The following is a 22,655-nucleotide window of genomic DNA, read 5'->3' as shown; positions in this document are numbered from 1 at the left end:
ATCAATAATCTGGGTGTTTTAATCTGACTATGAGAAATCTGATCTGGTCTGATTTTAGTCAGACTAAGGTGAATACATGCATCTTAAAGATCCCATCACAGTCGGACTAACACAGTAATTCAGTTTTCTCGAGTGTCATGTAAACGCAGTGAGTGTCGAGGTACTTCACTACACTTCAGAGGCTAATATTGTCTTTTTACTCCATTACATTTATTTGATAACTTTAGTTACTCTTTACTTTCCAGATTACAGCCTGCTCCCAAGACAACATATGTTTAAATCAGATTATTGAATCAGCAATCAGATTAAAATCGGATAATCAGACTTTTGTTGAATATTGCATAAAATAATCTACAGTCGACCCAAACTTGTACTTTTGACACTTAAAGGAGACAAATTATGCTCAATTTCAGATTAATAATTTTTTGTTTTTGGTTACTACTAGAATATGTCATAAATTATGCAAATGTATGAGATGGTGACGTAGTGACATCATGGAGTCACGAGAGTAAAGGCGGAGCTACAGATGAGGCGTTCAGGCTCTTCTGCAGCAGGGTTCTGGTGGAGAGAGGAGACTGGACCTTCAACACCAGAACTCATAAAAAGGCTAACAAACAATAAAAAATGTTTTTAAACATTTTATTAAGCAATTATTTACCTAAAAGTTGCACCTTGTACAGTCTGTTAAGGTCCATAATAACCACCTTTAATAACACGGATCATTTACAGTGAATTTATATAATAAATAAATTGTTATTTAATTTTTGACAAACAATTTAATTATTGATAAACGTGTGTTCAGTTCATGTTGTTAGCATTAAAATAACTCAGAGTTATTGTAAATCATTGATGAAGCTCCACACACACACACACACACACTGAGCTGTGTCACACCACCGTCATCACACACACACACACACACACACACACTGTGAGGTGGGTGAGGAGGAGCTCCACCACCACGCGCTCTGCCGCGTAAACGGGAGCTGGTAGACGCTCGTGGATTACCGGCCAGTCAGCTGTCAGGCTCAGTTCGGCTGCAGACCGGCGCCCTGCCCGCCCAGCGCTGCTCCACCGGCACCGGCACCGACCGTCGTTAACCCGGCTCATAAACCGGCGCACACCTGGGCTCAGCGGCACCTGACTGATTTTTACTGCGGAGTTTAATTATCACCGTGGATGAAAAATTAAAAATAAAGAAAGAGACAGAAAAAAGAGAAAAGTTTCTTTTTATTGTCGCGGTGTTAAATAAAAGCGCCGGAGCTTCAGATTTTCAGTCTCCGAGGAGAGGACGGAACCGCGAGCTGCCCGAACCTCCACAGAACCTCCTCAGAACCTCCTCCGCATCTGTGTCTCTCACCGGGGCGGACAGACCTGTTCAAGTGAGGTGAGTTCAAGGTTTCATTTTTAAACTGGGTCCAGTCACTGTGATGGACCCGGGTGTCAGTCTGAGGCTCAGTTCTGGTGTCCCCTGCTCGGGATGAACGGGACTGCTGACGCACCATGAATGTGGATGTTGGTTCTGCTGTTGGTGCTGTGAGCTGATGATCAGAACCGCAGGGGTTCGAGCAGAGAAGAGAGAGATGCAGAGTGTGACTCATGCTGGTGTGATGTTGGACTCTTCGGGCTGAGCAGAGTCCTCATCAGGGTCGGCTGTGATGCGTGCAGGCTGATCCACACCGCCAGCCTCACTCACTGATCAGGCTTTTCCTGCAGGATATCCAGCAGATGCAGTTATCCACAGGCTGTTGTATGTGTATATAATGATACGCTGCTCAGAGAACAACTGTGCAGATTAGATTCCTCTCTGTGAGTTAATGCACACAGGGACGTTCAGGAGCGGGGAGAGTGGATGAAATGCAGTTTGAAGGCTCGTCAGCCTGCTGCGTCCTCTGCAGCTCAGGAGATGTTAGAAACACACACACACACACTGAGGTGCATCCACACTGCTTCCCCTCAGAGAGAGGAACCCAACAAAGAGGCATCGTATCGTTGTGTGGCAGTCAGATGACGGTGCAGCAGCAGCAGCACACAGATTAAAGGTCAGCCCGTCTGCTCTCCTGGTTTAATCAGTCGGCCCAGAAGGTGACACTCAAGCAGCTTTCCACTTCGCTCTCAGAGAGAAATGTCTACTTTGAGTATTTCGGCGAGCCAGGTCCTCTCAGCTCTGCGTGAGAATTTTTGACACTCCTTTAAACCACCCTCATATTTATTATATTAGTACAAATTCAGGGAAAGGGAAAATAGACATTCCTTCATGGACCGAACGGCCACGAGCCCGGAAACAAAACAAGCCAAAATCATCGCCGACAGCGCTGTCTGCTCCGGTTCCGTCAGTCCAGAGCCCGGAGTGAAGAGCCTGAACTGAAGATGTCTGTGGCTAAATTTGGATTCTTCTTTTGGGGATTCCTTTGTGTTTACGTAACCGTGTTTGGAGTAATGGCTTGTGTCAGCTCGGGTCTGATTGGAGGCAGCGGTGAGTGAAGTGGCTGCGCACTCACATCACTGATGTATGTAGTGTGGCGCAGACGGGGATAAGAATAGCTGCAGAAACAGACACAGTGAGGCTGTCACAGACGGAATGAGAGGGATGGCAATGAGGAGATGTGTGCAGACAGAGATGTGCTGCACCCTGCAGTGAGCCGGGCTGGGCCGGGCCAGGCCGGGCCGAGCCGAGCCAGGCTGGGCCGTCTGGCTGAGTCTCACAGATAAGCTCGTCATTCATCATCCCACATCGCCGTCTGTCGCTCCGACTGGTCAGAGGAGTGCGAGCAGGCGGCACGTTTGCTCCATGTTTGAAATGACAGGAGCGAGAAGTCTGCGGGTCAGAATCAGAGAGGAGGCCGTGAAGCTGCTGAGTGTCAGAGGTCAGTGGAGCTGCTGAGTGTCAGAGGTCAGTGGAGCTGCTGAGTGTCAGAGGTCAGTGGAGCTGCTGAGTGTCAGAGGTCAGTGGAGCTGCTGAATGTGGGAGACGGAGCTGATTTGTCCTCGACGGTGTTTTGACAATAATACTCTCCTGAGCAGTGTTGGGAAAACACTCAGACTCTGCATGAATGCAAATACATGAACATGACCGCACACACGCTTCTGTCTGCTTCCCTGTCTCACACACACACACACACACACTCACACACACTCACAGACATGTAATTGAGACCCATCACTCAGGGAAGGTCAGCAGCAGATCTACTGCCCGTTGTTATTCCTGAATATTAATCAAGCTAATGCTCCATGTTTTATTCATCGGTACATGCAGAGACTCACAGTGTCAGTCCGGCTCTCTGTCACGACGTCGTAATCGCAGCGTTTAGGAGCAAGACGATGCTCAATCTGCTCCTCGGAGCGAACAGAGATACTTATCCTGCTGCACGACGCTCCCTGGCAGAACAAACCAGAGGTGATTCAACATGATTGTGGTTGTTTGACCTCTCACACCGTCTCACACCGTCTCACACCGTCTCACAGCACTTGAACGATGTGTGGCAGTTCTGCCTCCAACACATTTGACTAGTTACGCTGGCAGTCTTACAAACCTTGAAACAGGAGCCGGGCCAAATGTCCTGAGAAAATGCCTGATTTGGACCGGCGCTGAAATGTCACACATTAGGATGTTCCCATGTAAGCAAGCGGCGCGTCGGGCGCAGACGGAGCCGAGGCTGCGGATTAACCTTATCCATTACAGGATAAAGAGGACTGTGTTGTCAGAGCCAAAGGTCAGGCTTTACGTCTTCATGTCTCACCACTATAGACACACATGATAAAGACATTTAGAGAGTAGCAGGACGAGACGGTGAAGTTGCTGAAAGTATTATTGGAGCTGGACCGATTTGCATGTGATTAAAGTTAAGTATTGCAATATGTGCAGCCGCTCTGTATCAGCCCTCACTTCTCTGTGTGACTGAACTTTATTCAGGCTCTTGATTGTGACTCAGACGAGGGCATCTGCTGTTGTACAATTCAATTTCACAGTCATCTGCTGCAGTTATCTCTGCCGCGTTGAAGCTGTTTACCAAGTGCAGGTGGCTGGATGAGCAGGTTCCGAGTGTGAGAAGGTTTCAACATCTGCTTGTGATTTGTGGCTCCGACATTAATGAAGCAAAATGTCTTCATCGGAGCCCAGAACTGAGTATTTTACGGCACATCTGCTGCGAGCAGTGCTGCATGTACAGCGCCTCACAAAGTGAGCAGCAGCAACAATAGGTGGTGCTAGACTCGAGAGAATGGCTGACGGCTCAGTAAACAGAGGTCCACACAACATTAGCTGTGTGTGTGTGTGTGTGTGTGTGTGACAGGAATACAGACAGATTTTTTTCTGATAGTTTAACATTTCCATACAAATGTCAGTGTTTCCTGCGGCCTGTGATGTCTTCCCCTCCTCTAATACCTCAATTTGCAGCCGCCGCTCCTGAAGACGCTGCAGCTGCAGCACTAATGGCCAAACGTGCTCGCTCGCTTCCTTGATCGATCGAATGTTCCCTGTCTGAAATCATGAGGGTTTGTTTGCGGGGCCAAAGGAACACGCAGTTCCACATCGTCTGTTTTATCATTTCCTACTCTGGTCATATCACCAGTTTACCGTAGAATCAGAAACAAAAAGAGGAATTTCTGTTAAAGGATGAAATTAAACAGTGACTGTTTAGTGTGCAGGAGACGTATTAAAACCTCCTCACAGCTGTTCAGTTGGGCTTTTAATGCAAATCCAGTTCTCTAGAATGGTTTCCAAATTCCCACAAAGTCAAGAGGAAGCGTCCGCTCAGGCTGCCGTTAACCAGAGACTCCTTCAGAACAACGATCACTCTGCTGAACGTTTAACGCTGACGGCAAACACACTCTCTGCACACAAAGCCTCTCAGTCGTCTGTGGGGCAGAAACGTCAGACATCTTCTGGCTCCGGCTTCTTTAATGTAAGTGATTTGTTGATTTTCTGTCATTTGTTTCAGTAAATGAAGAGTGTTTGGATTTTGTAGTGGTTTGACAGAAGGAACGACTTTGGAATCTGTGAAGATTATTTCTCACTAAATAATAAAAAGTTTAATCGTGTAAAATATCTGCAGATCAATCGATAATGTGAATAATCGTCCTGGTGCCTCGTAACAGTCGCGTCGTGCTTCATCCGGCTGAGGAAAACCAACAGCAGGCTGACATTTTGTGCCCCACATCACATATTAAAACACTAAAAACATGTCGGTTGGTTCAGTGAATAATTCATGGTGGCTTTGTGGCACGGGCTCATTATAAACTGTGTTTTGGATGAAAATACATATTTGCCAACATTATGAATAGAAAATGACTTAAAACCTCAGCGTGTCATCTCATGTCACGGTGGTTCTACTGCATCAGCAAAACATTTAAATACATTAATACTGTGGAAGCTCCGCCCTCCTTTCCTCTTTCTGTTTAGTTCACCTGTTCCGTCTTTACCTCTTTACTTCATCCTGTTCTTTCTCTCCATCTGTATTCATCTCTCTCTCCTCTCTGCCGTCACGTTTCCTTCTTCCTGCCGGGTTTACTCTCTTTGTTAACAATAACTGATTAACTCTGAACATCTTGAACATGTGGTTTCAGTCGGAGGGTGTGGTTTGTCCCTCCTGTTGTTGAAGGACTGAATGTGCTGCATATTTATGAGGCTGGCGTTCTTCTGATAGAGGCTTTGGAAGGCGACTGTCACTGAATGGAACAAACATATCTGTATAAAAGATCCTATTAGCATGCTAATGTCCGCACGCTTCTGTTTTTCTGCTGTCTGCGCACCAAGAAATGACACTCGTCTAATTTCTTTTTCTCTTTATCTCGCTGGTATTTGCCGTCGGTTCGCTGCAGTTCTTCCTCTCTGCTTTTATTCTGCTTTTTCATCCATCACAATATCTAGTTTACTCATCTTTGTTCTGTATCTGTGAGCCTTTCTCTTTGTGTGAGCTGCTCTCATTTCGTCCTCAGAGTGATCTTACTTCACGCTCCTCCTGTCTCATTTCATTGCTCTCTGTTGGTTTATCAGACTCCAGACTGACACCGCGGCCCGTCTTCTCGCACTTCATTCCATTTTTTCGGTCACTTGTCTGTCTTCTCTTCTCTTCGTGTCTTCATTCTGTCCGTTCACTCCTCATCCTTCACACTTAATTGCATTCTCAGTCCCTGCTGTCTTCTGTCATCTCGTCTCTGTATTCCCTCCATCAGCCCACCTCTGCTCTAAATCTTTTTCACCTTCTCCATCCTGTGTTTGGTTGGAAAACACTTCCCGGGGGTTTTTCTGTGCCAAGGTGTCAACTTCTGATAGCCTCGTGTCGCCTGGGGAGACCTGCAGTCACAGGGTGGATAGAAGTCAGGCTGACTCACACACACGTGTGACGGATGGCTGCTCTTCAAACCATCCTGGTAAATAGTTAAAACACATTTTCCTTTCTCAGCGCTTCATGTCAGAGAAAGAGGATTCGACCTCTCACAGTGTCCTTAATCACATTAAAAGAAGCCGTTGCCTCCGCGTCCCTCCGTCTCTCTGTCATTACCTCCACTCTCCCCTGCTGTTCACCAGCCAGGTGTCCAGATTATCACCTCAGATATGCTCCACCTTTCAGTTTCAAAAACTCTGACATTTAGAGTGACGCACTGGAATATTTTTGGCATCCGTTCTTGGGATTTGGCGCTCTCACACAGCGCTGATGCATCTGTCTGCGTACGTGTCTGAAATCTGTCAAGACAGTGGCACAGATACGGATCTCCTGATTGATGACGACTTGATTTGCGCTGTGCAAAAGACTTAAAGGGACAGTCCACTCCAAATTGAAAAATACATATTTTTTTGTCGTGCTCTTCATCCATCTGTGCGAGTGTTTGTGGAATCATCGGCTTCAGAGATGTCTGCCTTCGGGAAACGCTTAATTGTAGAGGAGACAGATGCCTCTTTCACATGTGTTCGCTAAATAGCATTTAGCTGGAACAACATATTTAGCTGAACTTAGCATAAATACTGGAAGCAGGACAAACAGCTAACTAGTCCTATCCATTATCTGTAACTTCTTATCCCGGGCGGGGTCACAGGGGGCTGGAGAGGATCCCAGCTGGAGCGCTCGGCAATTCATCACAGGGCGCGTTCACGCCAACTCTGACCAATTAACCTGAGCTGCATGTCTGCAGACGGTCGGGGGAAGCCGGAGTAGCCAGAAGGAACTCAAATAGACAATGGGAGAACATGCAAACTCCACAAAAAGCCTCCGTGAATCAAACCCTGAGTGGCAACAGTGCTGCCAACTTGTCGCCCAGCTCGTCACGTGGTCCCTCTGAAGCTACTTCCCGGCTCGCAGCAGTGTTCAAACCCTCAGCAGAGACTCCAGGAAATTACCACCCTCAGTCCAGAAACAGCCTGCGGTAGAAAAGCTGAATTAACATGTTAAGTAATGTTTAATTAGTGAGTTTTAGAGGTGTAGGTACGCTGACTTTGACACACGTAGCTGGTTTCCCTGGTTTCCTGTCCTGATGATCTTCTCATCTAACTCAAACAATGGAGAACAATTCCAGTATTTAATTCAGCTTTGCTAAATAAGGAGAAAAAGTTTTTTGAAGTTAGTATCTAAAATCAGATGTGTTTCAGCCCAAATACAATATATGACACACACAACTGATCTCACGACAGCAGATCATTGAGAAATGTCTCTGACGCTGTAATAAATATCTAGCAGCAGCGTGAACAGCCCCCGCTGTTCAGCGAGGTCCGGCTCTCAGGGGGGCTGGAAAGCAGAGCCCGGTGGGTCGGCAGTAATTAACGCAGCTCGTTTTTTCCCTCGGAGGGCCGGCTCTGTGAGACATTGTTAATTCTGACTTATTACAATATCCCTAGCCGACCAGACCACTCATTGATTTCCGTTGCCGTTCGGCTCTTTTTCATCCTGGTTTTGGCTGGCGCTCCCAGCCGCTGTATGACTCACAGGGCTGGCTGTAATACCGGGTGTAATCGCCCCCAATTAAGGTTGCCGTGATTGATTGGTGGCACCCAGGGAAAGCTGCTACGCTGACTTGGCCAATGATTTCCTCCTCTCTCACACACATTCAGTTGTTTGTGTTAGCCAATTTTAGAGGCATCATTTTGAAGTTGGATGCTACCTTGCTGCTGGAGAAGACGCAGAGATATTTATTTCCAGGCCATTTGTCAGCACATGAGCGGTATTTGCAGAAACATACCGTCTGCATAATGTCTGGGAAACTTCAAACGCTGCCTCGGTTTGATCTAATACTGGATTCTTCCAGTTACAAGAAAACGTTACAGATGAGACAAACTCCACAGTGAACTAACAGAATAACTCAGTTCTGTTTACCTTAAAGGACTCTTTCTTTCCCCGCCACAGTAACAGCGAGTGGTGGCAGCAGTCGGGCCCGGGCCGACTCTTTGTGGCCATCAGAGGGCTTTGGGGGCTTCAGGATGAGGCTTTAGGGGCTTGTTGTGCAGAGAGAGAGTGATTTGCTGCGTTACTGCCTGGAAAGCTCTCTGCGCTCACTTGCTGCTTCACTCTTTCCTCCTCAGCCGCTGGTCGTCTCTCCTGTTTCTAATCACTCCCCAATGTTAATTGAATGTTTGCTCATTTTCTCTCTCGCATTACTCTCTTTATTTCCACCGCTTTCATTTTGTCTCGTTTGGGCTCACGATATTAAAGACTTTAAGAGCTCTTGTGCTACTAATTTATTTATCCTGTTGGCGACTGTGCAGCGTGGCGATAACAGCAGCGTCTCCGTCTCTGTCTGTTTACAGCTTGTAGCACCCAGATCCAGTCCACTGTCTGACCCAGCAGAGCGTACTAGGAACACTGTGCCCAGAGGGGAATCGTAGTTAAAGCCTTTCGGCTCAAATCCAGCGACAAAATACTTCTTTAATTGCTTTCCCATAGCCCTCAGCTGCAGTGGGCTTCCTCTCCAATTGCACATCGATGCATGTGGGAGTTGCGATGCCGGACAAAAGGCGTATCCTGATCCGTGCTGACAGCAGATCTCTGAGAAAAATAGTTTGTTGTAATCTTCAGCACATTCAGTGTATACTAATTTAGAAACTATTAATATTAACCTACTCTGGTCAGTTAATATCATCCCACATACTGATTCGATCTCATTTAGCTTTCAAGAAATATTTAAACTTTTTATGAGTTTTAAAAGAAAAAAAAAGTGCAAAAATGCAAAACTCTGCAGCCTCCGCTTGGATAAAGGATGCTGTGGCTTGTGCGCCGGCATGTTTGTGGACAAATCGATGCCGGCTGCCGTCATTTCTCTTATTTTTTTCCGCCAGATCGGCGCAGTGACTGATAGAAGATTAAAATTCTTTTGAAAAAACATACTTACTGTGGAAAGAGGAACAAAGGTTGGGAGGGGGAGGCCTCCTGAGAAACAGTCCTCCCTCACAGCTGTAATTGAGAGCATACTGTTGAAGAATGTGCACATTATTTATTTTTCTTATTTCTCTCAAATTGAAAAAGCAAGGTTATCTTTAAGATGTGACAGATGATCTGCAGATGGAGGAGAGGGGGTGGAAGGTGGTGCACAGTGCCGGCCTCGGATCAGCCGCTGTGAGCCGGCTGCTGACGTCTCCAGAGGATGTTTTCATGATTATGCAAATTCTGGTTTGAATTTTTATTTTGAAGCAACAGTTGAAAGTGTCTTTGAAGAACAAGAGCGTGACTGGAGCAACAATAAAATTCTCAAACACAAAATTAATTGAAAAGAAAGAAAAAAAAAGTTTTGAATTTAGAAAAGAAGGAAATGACACTATAAATATCTTCATGATGTCTTGTGACAACAACAGAAACTACTTATTATTCTTTTTTTATAGTTTCTGGATGGTGTGTGTTCACTCTCTGATGTTTTCATGATTGTGATTTATGAATTCAACCTTATTAAGATCTTTTCATGGTTTTTTTATTTGCATGTGTTAAGAGCCTGCTGTTAGAGATTTGTAAAGATTTATACATGTCTGCTTTTAGTAAGGGGACATATTAAATCACATGACAATAAAATAATTTCTTTAATGTCAGAAAACAGGCCAAAAGTTTTTAATCACGGTGATTTAACACAATTAATAAAGATGAGTTAATTAAAGCAGGTCAATTTAATTTCAGTTTAAATGATCATCAATAACTTTTCAAAAACAATAAAAGGAATTGCTTAGTAATTATAAATCAATAGCAAATTATTCTAATGGTAAAAATTAGTTTAATAATATTGTAGTAATAATAGTTTGAATTGTTATTCTGCAGGTGCTCATGAATATTGTTAATATTAGTATTTAAAGTGCAGTGCAAGTATTAAAAGTAATATTCACAATATTAATAACAGTCACACAAAGTGAGAATTATTTATTTTATATTTCCATAAATTAATAAAAGGGGATACGGTTGTTAACGCTGTGTAAAGCGAGAGAAGCTTTCTGTTTTATTAATGAAAAAGTTTATAAATGATTTATTTTTAACAAATTTCATCAACTAGTAAAAGTAGTAAAGTCCTGAGATTTGTGATTAACAACAGTGTATAAAATGAGAAGTGAGAATAACCGCGTAAAGCTGCACACCAACAGTTTGATGGTTATCTGTCAGATGAGTCAAAACAACTCATTTAAACATGTTTATTTAAAACAAAAGGATTTAAAGAAGGGACGTGTTAATTACTGGATGAACGAGCGAGTCGGTCACATTTCTGTGGCGGTGAGACACTTTGTGCGAACACGTCTTCGTGCTGGAACATCCGGCTGTGCTCGTCCGTCCCATCATTAGTTAATAGTGGGGCAATTTGCCGAGTCCTCTGCTGGCCAGACTCTTGCTGGTCTGTAAATGGTTGCCATGAGCGTGGCACAGATAATGGTAATGGTAACAGACGGAGAGGAAATGGGAGACTCTCTTCACCTTTGAATATGTGACAGCGTGTGTGTTTGTAGGTTAATGCCGGAGCGTTGGACTGGAACGAGGCCGGCGGCACACATTTCCTCTCCAGCCAGCCTACACGTGCGAGAGACCACCTTCATGACCAGGATTTACTCTGTGACAAACCACTTTGAACTCATCGACCAAATCAATGCAGGCGGCTCGAGACATGCAGTGAAAGAAGGGAAGCTATTAAACAGACGCTCCATTTTCTTTTTCATATTAATGACCCGCGTTGAAAATCCAAAGACAGAATATTGAAGCTGCGCCTGAAATAAAGAGTGATTATCACATTTGGATTTATTTTTAGAGCAGACGTTAAAAGACAGTTCATTCCGCTCTAACGCTAACCTTCACTGCATGACACCGAGTTCTGATGGAGCGTCGATGCTGCAGTCACAAACATCCATCACTGCGGAGGAGGAATACTCTGAACACAACGCATCTTTAAGTCTTTGGCTGATTCTGAGCAGTCTGTCCTCACAGCAACATGATTGATACATCTGGCTCGCGGAGGTTCGGCCTGGATGAACACACACACACACACACACGCACACGCACATGCACACACACACAGACACACACACACACACACACACACACACACACACACACACACGTTGACTCTCCTTCACCAGAAATCAGAAGAATGCAATCCTCAATTTAGTTTTTCAAAAATATTCTTTTTGCAAATATTCTTTCTGTTAGATTTTAAAAGATAGAAAGATATCAGAGCAAATACAGAAACAATAAGAAACAATAAAATACTGTATACAATAAAATGTTTAAGTAGTTATGACATAAAATAAAATGAGCGTAAAGTGGAAAGTAAAGTGCAGGTTCATGTACAGATATTAATGTGAAGCATAAAAGTGTGTGAATACTTTGACATTTTGCACAATACACCTTTAAAAATCTCATGCAGGTCTGAAGCTATAGAGCCAGGAGACAATTAGCTTAGCTTCAAACTAAACTAAACTACATTAAGCTAACATTCCTGGTTGTATTCCTTAACGTTTCTGCAGACCGCAGATACATCCTCATTGGTACGTGTCACAGGTACGTATGGACATTTCTGAGGCGGTCGCAGCGAAGCCGAGAGACTGACCCAGTTTGAGACAGCTTCAATATTTGTAAGCGTGAAACCACAGGATAAACCTCGGGACAAATGGTTATGAGCCTAAAACTCACCAGAACATGGAAACAGCGTTGTCACAATGTGAAACAGAGAGTTGAACAGAAAGCAGAGTGGCAAATTGAAAAGGGAAGCGTGAGCGAGGGGTATTTAGTTGGTTGCAACCTCAACAGCAGATGGCACATTGCACATCACAACCCTAGAAAACTAACAAGCACAGAAAAGGCTCCATGGCAGTGGCAGTTCTAGACCAGTTTAATAGAGGGGCCAGGTTGGGGCCGGCTTTTTGTTAGGGGATTTATCTTTTTTCCGGGTTGAATGTGGCTACATACAACCCGGAAAAAAAGATAAATCCCTCATTCAGACAAAGCAGTGTTTACAATTTCAGCAGTTTTGATTGGGTAGTAAACTGCTGAGACAATTTATTTCTGCCTTTCCCTTCAGAACAAAATCATTGCAAGAAATCTGTCATTGTATTGTTGATGCAGACTCCCTGATGGGGGGGCCACAGGGGGGTCCAGACTCAGAGTTACGGGGGCACTGGCCCCTGTTGGCCAGCCCCAAGAACCACCACTGCTCCAGAGCCAAATTCTTGTCATCTCTTACAGGCGATCAATAGAAAGCATCCAGTCTGGAGGACAGGAGGGCTCTACAGCCAGTGATCAAACCTCTCAGAACGTTATTTGTTCCCGTCTCAAGCATCAGCGACATCAGTGAAGTGAGACGTGTGCAGCCAGCCACCGTCGGTCCACCTGCTGCTGTCGGATACAGAAGTATCACCTCTGTACCACCAGACGACTCCATCATAGAAAATACTGCTTTGTTATTGTTTCTTCTCCTCTGCAGCACAAAGGGACTGAAACAGCTTCACACTGCCTCCCTGCTGCTGCTGTTGAACCTTCCCTGTTCATACATTAATACATTTCCAAAACATTTTGGGGTTTAGATCAAACATCTCCTGGCAGTGGAGCATTTCCCTGGAGGGAGATGAGTCGGAGCTATTTGCACATAAATTAGAGTTTACCAGAGTGTTGTTGTTCTGAGGTGCAGTCAAGAATCCAGCTCTGCAACAACCAGCTCAGTGTGGTTTCACTGTAGGTGCCAGGGTTAGACCGATCAGAGGGTCTGAGCAGACCGCTCCCCTGCTCAACATTACACTTAGCAGCAGACGTTTGAGGTGTTTGTGTTTAGGATTACAAAGTCAATGAACTGTGTCAGTTTGCTTTTGAGTGCACTGTGTTTTGCAGTGAATCACTCGAAGGCTGAACAATAAAAGAAAACATCACACTGATATTAAAAAGCTGCTCCCGACATGACGATGGAGGCAGAGAGAGCCGAGCACGAGGCTGCAGCCGCTGGAGTGGAACGTTTCTCAGCGAGGAAATGTGTGTCCTTGTGTAGGAGAGCAGCATCCTTTCTATCCTCCGTGATGTAATTAGATCCATTATTCAGGGAGTATAAAACCCGGCTTGCCCATGTCTGTTAATGATTTGGGAACTTTATCACCGTGGGCTTGGTTTCATTCCAGGCAATTCCGCTCAGGCAGCGGCACTCAAGCTTGTCATTATCTGCCGCCTCCAATCAAGGATGAACTTTTTTTTCCTTTTCTGAATAGCATTGTTTCTGGACATTTCCCTCCCTTAACGATGACGATTTGACAAATACATAAAGTTGGAAATATGTCCCTGAAATGGTTTCCAATTACTGGAGGTATTTATACTGAGCTGAGCAGCGCTGCTCTGTCTGCTCCCGACTGCTCGCAGGAGAAGAACAGTTAAGAGATCTGCTCTGGTCTTCAACAGATTATTATTCTTTGGCTAAAAATAACTTGTGGTCTCCTGCAGAAGGAAGATAGAGTGTGTGTGTGTGTGTGTGTGTGTGTGTGTGTGTGTGTGTGTGAAAGCAGTAGGGATGAGTGACTGTGTGTCCTCTTTACCTCCAGCGTTCTTAATGTTCCCCAACAGGACTTCAAAGCCTCATTCTGATATTCTCAGCCTGCATCTGTGACAGTTCTGCAAATCAAGCCGCTGGTAACATGCGATTACAGACTTAATTATTATATGAAACATCAATATATTGGCTGAATTACAGTGATTAATAGATACATTATTCTCTGCTTCTTCTTTTAAAAAAACGAAAGGAGAATATTTTCTGTCTTGATGTCTCTGATGTGTTCAGTAACTCGAGCTGACTCATTACAGCTCGTGTTGTTTTCTCAGCATCAGTGAGAGCAGGATGGATTTACATAAATGAGGAATAAAAAGCAATCAGAGCTGTAGGTCAAAGCTGATAAGATACAATATGATGCGCTTTAATGTCACCATGGATACAAACAAACTGCATATTTCCATATTTCAGAACTAGTTACGTGAAAAGCTTCACAGTGGCGACATCACAACCATCACAAGGTGCTTCTGAGTTGGTGTATTTGGTGGTTTGTCACACCTGCACCAGGATGACGTCATCAGTCAAACCAACGATCAAGTGGATCAACTCAAGACAAAGCAAAGCAGCCAGTATGACCTCCAGTCCAACAGCGAGAGAACCGGATCGACGCCTGCAGCCTTTCACCTCTGAGGCTGCCGGGCCTGGTTCTGGTTCTGGTCCCAGTCTCCCATCTAACGTCCTGATGCCGTTCCACCAGCATTTGCCTCACCAGGCTTGAAGTCCTCACAGTCAAAGCTCCTCTGCCAGCACTGTAAACACCAAAGATACCGTTTTGTCCAAAGCTTCCAGTCCGTCTGGGGCAGAGTCAGCTAACTGAGCTAACCAGCTAGCAGCAGCAGTTCCAGTGACTTTATGTTCCATAAACATTCACCCCAGTGACAGTGCAGGAACAGACACTCAAGCTTAGGGGTGGGTATTGGCAAGAACCTCACGATACGATACGTATCACGATACTTTGGTCACGATACGATACGTATCACGATACTTTGGTCACGATACGATACGTATCACGATATCAAGATATTGCAATATAAATAAAGATGAAAACACAAGTACCTGTATATGTACATCAGATGATATTGATCAGAGGACAAATTGAGTCAAAACTATTTCATTCAAAACAGCCTCTCCATTTTATTAATTCCCATGAAATTTCCGGGCAGTAATATTCTCTTTGTCCAGCTCGTTGTTCTTGCTATGTCTCTTAACTTTGAAGCCAAAGTGCTTCCAAACGTCAACTTCAAATTGCGGAGGCGTTGTTAACTTGCCATCCATTTTGCAGAGACCTCAGCCACTCTCTCTACTACAGAAATACACCCGCCGCACAGCAGAGTCGCTCTTCTGCGATATATCGATATTTGGAGTTGAAAAATCGATATTGTATTGGGCGGCAAAGTATCGCGATATATTGCCGTATCGATATATTTGCCCACCCCTACTCAAGCTGCTGTTTTAGGTTACATGATTATATTATATGTGTGGTTTTCTGCACAGCAAATGAACTCTAGTCGAACTTGACCTCACTTATAAACCATCAAAACATGTTTCAACAAAGCGCTTTACAGAGGAATGGATTTCAGTTTTATTCAGAAGTTCTAAGTTTCTGGACGTGGAACAATAGAATCAGTTCTGTGTTTCACTTGTAACCAGAGAAGGAACACTGGGAAAAGGGAAGCGGCTGCATTTTGAACAGGCAGCAGGCGAGACATGGACGACTGACATCCCACACACACAGATCTGAAGACACGAGATGTTCCCCAGAGCTCCAAGTGAAACATCAGCTTTTATTTTCATCCCCGCTCAGGACTATGATCGTGCTCCGATGGAAACATGAAGACAGAGTGGACTGCACCATGTTGTCCGACTGTCATGAAGCTGGAGAAACACCGTCCACACAGTATTTCATTTATTTTAGTGAGAAACACAGCTGCGTGTCATCAGCAAAGAAAGGATATGTGTCTGAGATCATCGGGACTTTAGCTTGATGAATTGGTTTATGTCAGCCGACTCTGTTGTTCCTGGTGCTCTCTGTGGAGAGAGGCTCGGAGACCAGCCGCTGCAGAATGTGCACAAGGTCGCATTGTTTGGACCGTCGTGGAAAATCTGATCCTTCACAGAGAAATCCTCCGTCCAGCAGCAGTAAAAAACTGAAAGGTGCACTCTGTTGTTTTGGGAAAGCTTTTTTAATCAGGAGGGAAAGATCTTCACTGACTGATTTCTGTCATGACTGAATAAACAAACCCAATTCCATCCTGTTTATATGTGGCGGACCCTGCCATAGTGATCTGGGGATCTTATTTTCCTCTGAGAGCAGCTGGTTACGTTAATTTGTGTGGTTACCTCATTAATACTGTAAATATTTAAAGTCTGACTTTGAATTTCTTAGCGCCCCTTTAAACATTTCACATTACGCTACAAGATGACGTGCAGACAGAACAGCAAACCGGCGCCTGCGGACATGTTGACGCCATCAAACGTTCTGCAGGTACTGTGGGTTGATTGACTTGTAATGCACATGTACATTCCTCTGTGGTTACTCTCGCGTCGGCTCGCTCCTGATGCACATCCTCACATGGAGGATTGTGTGGCTGCACTCTCAGAATGTAAACAGTGGTGATATTTACCGTGCGGTGCATGTTTTGTCTGGAGGTGAACGGGGTGTTGGTTTAGGGAAACGCCTGCTGGGTTTCTTGGGAACGTGTTTCCATATCAGCGCATGATTTTCCTATGATGGAAACACGGTTGTAAAAAGGTCACGGAGAGAACGATGGTGCTTTGTATCCATTAAATGGGGTTTTTCAGTGTGTCATGTAGGTATGTGCTCTGCTGTCGTTGTGGATTAAACAGGACTGATAGGCCTGGACTGAACCCACTGCGCTGTGAGTCTCGTGTGTTTTTGCTGTGTCGGCTGTAACTGAGCGATTTTTTATCAAGCTCTTTTTTTAAAATCCTCCCACCTACCACCGGATTTATCGTCAAAACGTATGCTCCATTCACCCCGCGTTCATCCCGGAGCTCTTACTTTTTCCTATAGCAGCCGATCCTTTTCCATCCCAGTAAGCCCTCTCTGTCTGACGCTTTCTGATCGTCTTGTTCATGTCTGAGATTGAGGAGCGGGATCAGGTTGGATCTGTGCCCTCGGGCCTCTGATCTCGCTCTCTGGGATCCATTTGCTGTCTGATAGTGATCTTTGATCCAGCGGGGCTTATCTTTTATTTTTGATTTGTTGCTCCTCTTCTCTGGTAATGCTTCTACAAGCTGCACTTTGCAGCCGCATCAAGCCGGTCGCTCTCTCGTCTTCCATACAGATTTTTGTGCTTTGATCTGTTTTATCACTTGGTAATATTTCCTTCTATGTTGCGCTTTGGAGAAAAGATTTAACCTTTGATCTTGTTCAGCCTCCTCGTCCAGAGGGCTCAAATGCAAAGACAGCTCAGGCCTATGATGCCTGCAGGCTGGACGGACTGGATGACATCAAGAGGACTTCAGTTATTCTATCTCTATTCTCTTGTAGTCAGTGTTCATGCTCAGTCCAATTCACCAGAATAAATGTTGGCACCGTACGTGTGTGCAGACCACGCACATGTTGAACACACAGACTTATTTTTGTCGTTTTGTCGCTGTGCCTGCAAAAAACTTTTGTTTGTTTGTGAGAGTTGTGCAGCAGTCGCTTGTCAAAGCTAACATTAGCTTGTCTGTCCTGCTAGCTTGGCTTTTAATGCATCATTCGTCGTCTCCCGTGCTCAATGTCATAATGTATTCTGGCTCGGGTAATTTGAATCCCTTGCCGTCCACCACACTGATTGGCAGCGTTTGTCTCCTTCAGCTGGCGTGCACCCTCTCCCCACAGCGAGCGGCGACACAAGTAGCATCACACCTTTCTGTTTCTGTTCCTGCACTGAGATCAGGCATTCCTAAATCCAGCCTTGATCTGAAGTGTCCTTTGGTGGCTTTGTTTGATGAATCAGACACTGAACATCTTCTTCTGTGTCGAAAACAGTCTGTTATTGTTAGCATGGTTGCTAGCTCTGATCATTGACACATAGCGAATCTCAGCTTGCTAGTCTAAACTATTCTATAAAGACCAAACATTAATATAACAGAGGAGCTGGATGGACTAAAAGTACAACACCATCATTTTATTCTGGCAATTGATTCAATTTAAAGAAATGTTCAGAAATGTATGAAACACACATTTCCTGTGAAGCGGAACAGTTTCACGACATAAAGACTTCTGTATCTGAGAGCATCGTAACTAACTGTCTGCTGTAAACTGGGTATGATGCATATTTTCCAAAATGTCAAATGTTTCCTTGAATGTTTGAGAGAATTGAAAGAGGTTTTCCTCAAACTGTGAAACTGAATCCAAACCTGGCAGAGGTCACACAGCATTCGCCATCTGTCCTCTCCTCTTTTCCTCTTTTGGGAAATTAGTCAAATAAATGCCATTGGTTGGTGAGATGAGATGCACTCTAAGTGGAAAGTCAAGAGGAAATGAAGAGGCTTGGGAAAAGAACGTTTGCCAGACGAGAGGACTTTGATCCCCTGAAAATACCCTCCGCTCAGGAGCAGATGTATGGAAGCACCTGAAGCTCTCCACACGGCCTCTGAGAGGATGGAAGAATGGAGTGACACTTAATCGGTTCAGGAAATAAACAAAAACTTAGCAGGAGGACGTCAGTGTCAGGGAGGGAGCTGCTCATCTGACAGAACAAAGCCCGCGCTCGTAAACACACTCCTTTGTTTACTGATATCAGGAGGAGGAAATGCTATTCAGGGGATAATATGACGGGTGGATAAATTCAATAAACCTGACAACAGAGCTGAGTGCTCGCTGCACTTATTTAAAATCCCGTCATGTGTAGTGACAGGCTGAACCGCAGGTACATTCTCTTGTAAATGAGCGTTATAAACTGTGTAGCGTGAAATGTTTGTTAATGTGCTTTAGATATGCAGGTTTGTAGTCGAGCCCTTGTCAGCACAGGTTGCACATTCTGACCACGTCTGAAACAGAAGCACTCAGGATCGCTTATCGTCTTCTAGTGATGCAACAATCAAACTGGGATTTGCGATATGTACAAATTGTAGTTGAATATCAGACGATCATCAATGTGCAGACCTGATGTGTGTTATGATGTCATGACGTCTGTGTGTTTTGTGGTCCAAAGATATCTGCTGATGTTAGCATGCTAAGCAGCTAGCTCCAGCCCATCCCGGATGAGTCCCGGTCCCCCAGATCCCAGAGCTCCCAGTCCAGACTGCTAGCTCTGTAGCTATCCTTACTAACTAGCTAATGGTAGCTACAGATAGCAGCATTTAGCGGTTACTTTGGTGCTGACCCCTGTTTGTTGAGGGTATGAACTCAGCAGCCCAATTCTTACATACTGCGCCTTTAACATGCAGTGTTCCTGAAAGTTACAGAGTTTTTCGATGCACTTCAGCAGATCACTGTGCAGCTCCAGCTACACCAACGTTACATCGGTCTGAAACTGGTTCTTTAACCAAACACCGTCTCCGCAGCAGCCCTCTGGGATGTGGTGACATTAGCGTGAATTAATCACCTTTATGCAAATGAGCCAAGGTACTGAAAGCTGCAATCACACCAGTGTGTTTTCTTTGTTAGCCAGACTGGCTGCACGGCTTACACTGATTAACATCTCATTATTCTTGTACTGTCTAATGATGCCGTTGTGTTGATTGTCAGGTTTGTGCTTCTGGAAAAATCAAAGCCTGTGATTGTGCTGCAGCTGAAACCCGAGCAGAATCACAACGTTTCAAAGCTTTTCGGGAGAATAAAGAGCCAAACTAGAATTATTCCATGTTAGTGATAAGTGGTGGAAAAAACAATCCTGGATTCTTGCATTATAATGAGCGTGCAGTGATGACTGAGTGTCCGGCTGCTCAGGGACACCAGGAGCTGTAGGTGCAGATGTTGTAATGATGTCAACAAGACATCAGCAGCATTAAATTAAAGAGAATTAAATTAAATTTTTCGCCGAAACAGAAGTGTAGATTTTATTACCGATAATCGAGTTTGAGTCTCGAGCCTGGGTCAAGCTCCAGAAACACTGGTTCCTGCGGCGCTGATCCAACTCTGTCAGACCCAACACCTGCAGTCTGTGGCGCAGGCCTCCTGATAAGAATTAGACGTTTGGAGACCCCGGGGACATAATCTGAGATATATCTGAATGTTTCAACAGCCACAGAAAACTTTATTCAGCTTTCTTGAAAGGCTGAGTTGTTCTTGTCGAGACGAGCAGCTCGAGTGTCGCTTTAAGTTTCAGGATCTAAATCTGGAAACTGTATCTCTGCAACTCTGACGACCAATTATCATATGAAACTTTTATTAATCAATGTGTGAAGGTGGTGGATCAGACAGGAATATTTATTCGTGCTAAATGCATGTGAGATCCGGTTCTTCATGAAAAGAACATTAATTTATGATATTGAAGATTCAGAGAACTCAGGCTGGTCAGACGGGGGATGGACGGAGCAGTCGGTGGTTCAGCTGTAAATTGGTCTGAGACAGAACGGGGAGTTCTCCGGCTCCTCGGCCTCGGAGTCCCGGTGGTCCGTCCGCACATTAATTCATGGACCACCGTGACTGTAACCTTGAGAGACCTGCGGAGAATGACTGATAGAATAGTGGGAAATGAGAGTGGAAGAAGGTTGCAGAGAGCGGCGCATAATGGGTTCAAGTCCTGCCAGGATGAATATGGAGCGTGTAATTGAATGCAGGGAGAAGTTCACTTTTGGCAATCGAGCATGGCTCTTCCTCCTGACTTCAGTTATTGTTATAACACAATTTACATTTCAATATCTTTGAATCAGCAATGAAGCACATGACAGTTTGTAGACTAGGTGAAAAGGGCCATCAGGAGTAACGAACCCACAGAGAAATATGACCCGGCTTCTGCAGATCCTCTCAGATTTATAGAGGGTTTTTATTTTTGTTTTGCAGGCAGTGATTTCGCTGTGTTGTTGCTCTAATAGGCTGTTTTTTAGCTGCTCATCACCTGTTTTCAGTGAAAAAGCTTTAAAAATCACACTCTCACAACCTGCGCAGCTCTAAATGGAAGAAGGACAGAGTAAGTGACTACAAACCACCGAGCTGAGTGTGCCTCGCATCCTTCACCGCCCACATTCAGCAGCAGGTGACAGTCGTTTGCCCTCATCTGCTTGCAGATGTGTGACTGCGCCCTCGTACCTGTGCCAGTTTAATGCTGTCGTGCTGCTAGAACGAGTCGGTCTCATCAACTCCACACGTCATGACGTTCTGCCAGAAACTACTCCCCTTCGTCTGCAGTACGTCACTCGTGTTCACGGTCTGTTGTTGTTTTGTTTGCATGACTTAAATATTTCTTTGTGTATTCAGATGATTTCATGCTAAGTGTCGGCGATGAAGCAGCGACTCTCCAGCTAGCTTCAGAGTCGCTGCTTCATCTTCTCCTCTTCTCATCATCTCACTCTTGAATGTGTTCCGGATGCAAATGATTTGGTTTGACACCGAGTCCAGAACCAGAGTCGCACTCTGTATTTTATTTATGACAGGCAGAATAAAGTGCACAACACAGCTTTCCCAGACACGCTCCAGACAGATTGCTAAAAAGCCTGTATTTTCCAACAATTTCAGGCTCAATTGGAGATGACACCGAAATGGAAAAACCCTGTTTATGTTGGGATGTTGTGAAACAGCAGTTATCCTAAGACGCATGGGCACACCTAAGGCTGTTAACCAAAGATGAGTTATTAGCTGCTGGAGCTGAAAAGTGGCTTGGAGAGCTCCAACCTGTTCCATGTAGTCATAAGTGGAGAGGAGGAAACGGTATGATGGCTCCCATCAGTCTGCCTGGCAAACACTGAATAACACCAATTTACATATGATGTATGTTTCTAGAGCTTGAAAGGAGCCCATGCCAGTTAGAAGAAAAGTGAAAGGGAGGTAGAAGTTTCGAGCAGCAACATGGGCACTGGATTAAGCTAATGTATCTGGATAAAGTCTGCGAGATGATATCCACCAGAGTCCATGTTTCCCCTCTTAATCCCCCCGTCTCTTCCCTGTCTGCCCCTTTAATTTCTCTCTGGTCTGAGAGAGGAAGTGTGTGGGATGTCATGCTGTAAGAGATCAGGCATCAATCAGCTGTTTACACGGAGCCAGGACAGACCTCTGATTACAGGAGGCTTGTTTTAAGCGGCTGGAAGGTAAGAGCACACGTTGCTCCATGCTTCAGAGCCTCTCGCCGTATTCCTGCCACTTCACTGGTGAATAACAAGCGGGATTTGTTAAAGGTGCGTGAGCTGAAATGCTGGAAGGCAATACAGACGCTTTAGGGTGAATTACAGCACTGGATGTCTCTTTAAGGGCCGACAGCAGAGCTTTTAATAAAGGATGTAGGAGCCGCCGACCTCTGGCCTGAATTCAGTGCTCTCACTAGAGTGAAATCAATACCTGAAATTGTGAGAAAAGAACAGCTAAAGGGCGAACACTGCAGGTGAACACACCGCCGTTAGAGATTTTCAGGTTAGACTAGAAAACAAGTTCAGGAGTTTATTTAAGTCCAGAGTTCTGCTCTTCAAGTGTATGCAAATGAGTGCATGTTTAGTATATTATAAAATATAATAATTTATATTTGGTCTGAATGTAACTAATCTATTGCAAAGTTTCATGTTGATATCTGTTAATT

At 44.7% G+C, this 22,655-nt stretch overlaps 1 protein-coding gene across 3 annotated transcripts in view; it reads left to right on the top strand.

Moving 5' to 3' along the window:
• The first annotated feature begins 941 nt into the window (after positions 1–941).
• The window catches only part of calcr (calcitonin receptor), a 56,779-nt gene continuing 35,065 nt past the window's right edge, over positions 942–22,655 (top strand). Inside the window, exon 1 of one of the 3 annotated variants that reach the window (XM_030411204.1) lies at positions 942–1,387. The gene's annotated coding sequence lies outside the window, so the exon portion shown is untranslated. Of the gene's footprint in view, positions 1,388–2,681; positions 2,868–4,831; positions 4,905–22,655 lie in introns of those variants that run through there. The other 2 variants (XM_030411206.1, XM_030411205.1) reach the window with 2 other exon arrangements.

This window comes from Sparus aurata, chromosome 3 (genome assembly GCF_900880675.1).
Source record: "Sparus aurata chromosome 3, fSpaAur1.1, whole genome shotgun sequence".
In the NCBI taxonomy this organism is placed as follows: domain Eukaryota; kingdom Metazoa; phylum Chordata; class Actinopteri; order Spariformes; family Sparidae; genus Sparus; species Sparus aurata.
Note: the sequence above shows the minus strand (reverse complement) of the source record. Positions and strands in the feature narration are given on the sequence as shown.